The sequence below is a fragment of the Arachis ipaensis genome, chromosome B10, assembly GCF_059453495.1.
Source record: "Arachis ipaensis isolate K30076 ecotype BB chromosome B10, ASM5945349v1, whole genome shotgun sequence".
Lineage (NCBI taxonomy): Eukaryota > Viridiplantae > Streptophyta > Magnoliopsida > Fabales > Fabaceae > Arachis > Arachis ipaensis.
Genome location: NC_142435.1, coordinates 59,261,888 through 59,267,816, shown reverse-complemented (window position 1 = coordinate 59,267,816; position 5,929 = coordinate 59,261,888).

Below are 5,929 nucleotides of genomic sequence, written 5' to 3'. Positions count from 1 at the left end.
ATGTATCCGGTGGTAATACTGAAAAACGAAGTGCTTAGGGCCACGGCCAAGACTCATAAAGTAGCTGTGTTCAAGAATCATCATACTGAAATAGGAGAATCAATAACACTATCTGAATTCTAAGTTCCTATAGATGCCAATCACTCTGAGCTTCAATGGATAAAGTGAGGTGCCAAAACTGTTCGGAAGCAAAAAGCTACTAGTCCCGCTCATCTAATTAGAATCTGAGCTTCACTCAAAAACTCTGAGACATTATTGCTTCTTGACTTATTAATATTCCATTTTATTTATCTAGTTGCTTGGGGACAAGCAACAATTTAAGTTTGGTGTTGTGATGAGCGGATATTTTATACGCTTTTTGGGGTTAATTTCATATAGTTTTTAGTATGTTTTAGTTAGTTTTTAGTTTATTTTTATTAGTTTCTAGGAAAAATTCATATTTCTGGACTTTACTATGAGTTTGTGTGTTTTTCGGTAATTTCAGGTATTTTCTGGCTGAAATTGAGGGAGTTGAGCAAAAATCTGATTCAGGCTGGAAAAGGACTGCTGATGCTGTTGGATTCTGACCTCTCTGCACTCGGAATGGAATTTCTGGAGCTAAAGAAGTCCAAATGGCACGCTTCCAATTGCGTTGGAAACTAGACATCCAGGGCTTTTCAGAAATATATAATAGTCCATACTTTGCCCAAGGATAGACGACGTAAACTGGCGTTCAACGCCAGTTCCATGTTGCTGTCTGGCGTCCAGCGCCAGAAACAAGTTACAAGTTGGAGTTCAACGCTAGAAAAGGATCCAAAGCTGGCGTTGAACGCCCAAAACAGCCCTATGCACGTGATTAGCTTAAGTCTCAGCCCCAGAACACACCAAGTGGGCCCCAGAAGTGGATTTCTGCACTATCCATCTTAGTTTACTCATTTTCTGTAAACCTAGTTTACTAGTCTAGTATTTAAACAACTTTTAGAGACTTGTTTTGTATCTCATGACATTTTAGATCTGAACTTTGTACCTTTTGACGGCATGAGTCTCTAAACTCCATTGTTGGGGGTGAGGAGCTCTGCTGTGTCTCGATGAATTAATGCAAGTATTTCTGTTTTTCATTCAAACATGCGTGTTCCTATCTAAGATATCCATTTGCACTTCAATATGAATGTGATGAACGTGACAATCATCATCATTCCTCCATGAACGCGTGCCTGACAACCACTTACGTTCCACCATAGAATGAATGAATATCTCTTATATCTCTTAATCGGAATCTTCGTGGTATAAGCTAGATTGATGGCAGCATTCAAGAGAATCCGGAAAGTCTAAACCTTGTCTGTGGTATTCTGAGTAGGATTCAGGGATTGAATGACTGTGACGAGCTTCAAACTCGCGAGTGCTGGGCGTAGTGACAGATGTAAAAGGATAGTAAATCCTATTCCGGTACGACTGAGAACCTGCAGATGATTAGCCGTGCGGTGATAGCGCACCTGGACCCTTTTCACTGGAAGGATGGATGGTAGCCATTGACAACGGTGATCCACCAACACACAGCTTGCCATAGGAGGACGTGCATGCGTGAATCAGAAAACAGAGGAAAACAGAATTTCAGAAGACAAAGCATCTCCAAAACTCCAACTTATTCTCCATCATTGCATACAAGTATAATTTGTGTTCTGCCCTTTTATTCCTTGCAATCAAATTTGATAGTGAATTATTTTATTGTTTTCCTAACTAAGAGTTACAAGGTAACTATAGATTGCTTCAAGCCAACAATCTCCGTGGGATCGACCCTTACTCACGTAAGGTTTATTACTTGGACGACCCAGTGCACTTGCTGGTTAGTGGTACGAGTTGTAAAAAGTGTGATTTACAATTCGTGCACCACTATACCTGGAGAAAACATTGAAGATCCCAGAAGAACTCCAGCAGTACACCTCTGATCAAATCAAACAACGAGGCTGGTTCTTCCTGGAGAGACCTCTGACTGAGGTCAATGCATCTTGGGTCCGGGAATTCTACTGCAATTACTTCAAAACTTCCCTAGATGCAGTGAACCTCAGAGGAAAGCAGATTCTGGTTACTGAGGAGGAGATAGAAGATGTTCTGAAACTTCTGCCTAAGACTGATCAGACAGATGGTTATCAGAAAGCTGAGGAGGATATGCACTATATGCGATTTGACTGGGATGCAGTAAAGGCGAGGATCGCCCTTGACCCGACAATTCCTTGGATCATGGGTCAGAACACCACCATGCCCAAGGGGATCAAGTGGATTTACCTGAACGATGAGGCTCAGCTATGGCATCAGATATTCAGCAACTACATTATGCCGAGTACTCACGAGACTGAGATACCAGCCGCTATGATCACCCTCCTTTGGTGTGTGATGGAGGGTAAGGACCTATACCTACCACGCTTTATCCGGCACTATATGGCCAGGATCCACGTCCGAGGCACTCTTTCCTTTCCCTATCTGGTTACACAGCTGGGCCGTCGAGCTGACGTGCCATGGGAGGATGCTGATGAGAGGCCACCTGCTGTAGAATGCAAGAAGATTATCCCGCAGAGCAGGAACTTTCTGGCCTTGGGCTACAGACCTCTATTCCTAACTGCCACTGTTGAGACAGCCATACCTTCTACCGGCCTCTCTTCGTCCACAGCCACACCTGCCACCACCACTGCACCTCCACCTGCCCCAGAGCCCATCTATCATCTAGTGCACCGCTTGTTTCGACGACTTGACCAGATGGAGCGTCGCAACAAGCGATGCTATGAGCACCTGAAGCTGATGATACGATCTGGCGACATCCCCTCCGAGCCTGACACACTATCCGAGGCATCTGAAGAGGAGGCGGATGCGCCCGAGGCTGAGACCAACCCACCTCAGGAGGCCGAGCAAGCAGGCACAGAGTAGGCCACCTCACAGCAGGTGGCTGAGCATCATATTCAGGCTGTAGACCCCGAGATCCCCATTCAGACAGCCCCTCCTCCGCAGCAGTCAGACCCTCAGCCAGTCACCACCACAGAGACCCCAGCTACCATCCCTTCCAGTGATGACACCCCTTCACACCCTGCTTGAGTGAGCATCAGGGACGATGCTTCATTTTAAGTGTGGGGAGGTCGCCATCTCTGGCGTATTATCTTGGTGAACCACTACAGACTCTTTTTCTTTTATCTTGGATATTTTTCTGTATTTTCTCTCTATTTTTATTTTTATTTTTTGAGTATTTATACATTGCTACTTTTATGTATTTTTACTCTATTCCTGCATTCTGCATTTTTAGTTCATATTTTAGTTATTTAGTTTAGCTTGCAATTCTAACTTAGTAGTTATAGAAATTGTGGATTAATTAGTATAGTTTACCCTTTTAGCATATGATGGCTTAGTTTAAATTGAAAATATAGAAAGGAAGTAAACTAGAGACTTTAACAGATTTAAAATAGTCCACACACCTTGAAGGCCACCCTAAATAATTTTTTTATGAGAATAATGGGAATTTTTTACTAAACCTGCATAACATATATGAATGATATATGATGTTTGAGTTAGAGAATACACAGCCTGTGAGTCTTGAGCATTAATTGTATGGTTGCATTCAAACCATAATTTCATCCCTGTGTGTTTCGCTTCTTTTTATTCTGATGTTCTTTACTTTGTTTTAATCTATATGTCCAGTTGTAGAATATAGATACATACCAAGAAAGTGATTGAGGCCATTATTTGATTTTAACCCACTTGTCCCAAAAATAGCCTACCTTTTACATCACCTTTGTTAGCCCCCTTGAGCCTTTAAATCCCTTTTTTGTTTCTATAAACCACATTACTAGCCTTAAGCAGAAAAACAAATAAAAATCCCAAGTTGAATCCTTGGTTAGCTTAAGATAGAAAATCTTGTATAATTTGAAATGTGGGAAACCTATTGGGAACATGGATGATAAAAACAAAAGGTAGCAGAGTTGAAAAGAACAAAAATAAATCAAAATGAGAATTTTTTGGGAAGCATGCTCATGAGAAATCAAATTGAAAGAATTACCATGTGCATTAAAAAAAAGAGAGTTATTTATTTTTCAAGCATATGAATAAGGAGATACAAAAAAAATTCCCCAAATGCAAAAATAAAGGCAATGCACATGGGATAAAAAAAAAAAAAAATTGAAACATGAGCATGTAACATCAAAAGTGGGAAAAGATGGGAAAATAGGTAAAGTAGCTTTGTTTTACTAAGTATGTATGTTAGGTGAGATCTTAGTCTAATTGAGGATTCACTTATTAGCTCACTTAGCCTTATACAAATATCCTTACCTTTACCTTAGCCCCATTACAACCTTGATTAAAGACCTCATGATTTTTGATATGTCTATATTCTATAATTGTTGATTGGTTAGATGAAAAACAAAGTTATAGAAAGTAAGAATAAAAAGAAGAATAGAGTGATTAACCCAATAAACACTGAGTGACTAGAGAGTAAACACAAAATCCAGTGAGGGTTCAATAACTCATCAACATATATCTATGCTTAATTTACTAATTGTTTTGCAAGTTTGTGAAATATTTTTCTTTCCCATCTCATTTGCAAAAGTGCTTTATAATTTAAGGGTTGGCTATGTATATATATGATTCCTTGAGAATGTGAATTAATTTAACTATATGTAAGCTTTATATATGAGTGAATAAATTAGAATTGCATGACTCATTTAGGTAGTTGCATTTAGAATAGGTTGCATTGCATAACATTTCACCACTTTAATCTTACCTTACTCTTTACCTTGGATTTAGCATGAGGACATGCTATTGTTTAAGTGTGGGGAGGTTGATAAACCCATATTTTATGATATATTTTGTGCTTAATTTGAGTGATTTATTCAATCCTTCACCCACTTATTCATATTAATTGCATGGTTTTACTTTCCCTTCCTTATTATGTGATGTATGTGAAAAACATGTTTCCTATGCTTTAAAATTAATTATTTTAATTACCTTTATTTCCATTCGATGCCGTGATTAGTGTGTTGAGTAGTTTCAGATCCTTTAAGGCAGGAATGACTTAAAGGATGGAAAGGAAACATATAAAAATAGAAGGAAAGTGCAAAACAGAGTTCTGAAGAAACTGCCATCCACGCGATCGCATGGACGACGCGATCGCGTGCCAAGCGCGAATCAACAGCGACGCGGTCGCACGACTAACGCGACCGCGCGCCTTAAGCAGAACGAATATGACGCGGTCGCATGACTGACGCGACCGCGTGGCAAGGAAAAGCTCCGAACGACGCGACCGCGTGACCCACGCGGACGCGTGACAGAGGCCACGCACCAGAAATTGCAGGAAACGCTCATAGCAAATTCTGAAGCCCTTTTTGGCCCAAATCCAAGTCCAGAAGGCATAGACCAGAGGTTATGAAGTGAGGGAATGCATCCATTCAAAGGGAGCTTGCCAATTTTCACTTTCCATGATTTAGATTTAGTTTTGAGAGAGGCTCTCTCCTCTCTCTTTAGGATTAGGATTTAGAATTAGGATTTTTATTCACTTTCAGGATTATTGATGAGCGGATAATTTATACGCTTTTTGGCATTGTTTTTACTTAGTTTTTAGTATGATTTATTTGGTTTTTAGTATATTTTTATTACTTTTTAATTAAAATTCATATTTCTTGACTTTACTATGAGTTTGTGTGTTTTTCTGTGATTTCAGGTATTTTCTGGCTGAAATTGAGGGAGTTGAGTAAAAATCTGATTCAGGCTGAAAAAGAACTGCTGATGTTGTTGGATACTGACCTCTCTGCACTTGGAATGGAATTTCTGGAGCTACAGAAGTCCAATTGATGCCCTTCCAATTGAGGTGGAAAGTAGACATCCAGGGTTTTCCAGAAATATATAATAGTCCATACTTTGCTCAAGGATAGACGACGTAAACTGGCGTTCAACGCCAGTTCCATGTTGCTGTCTG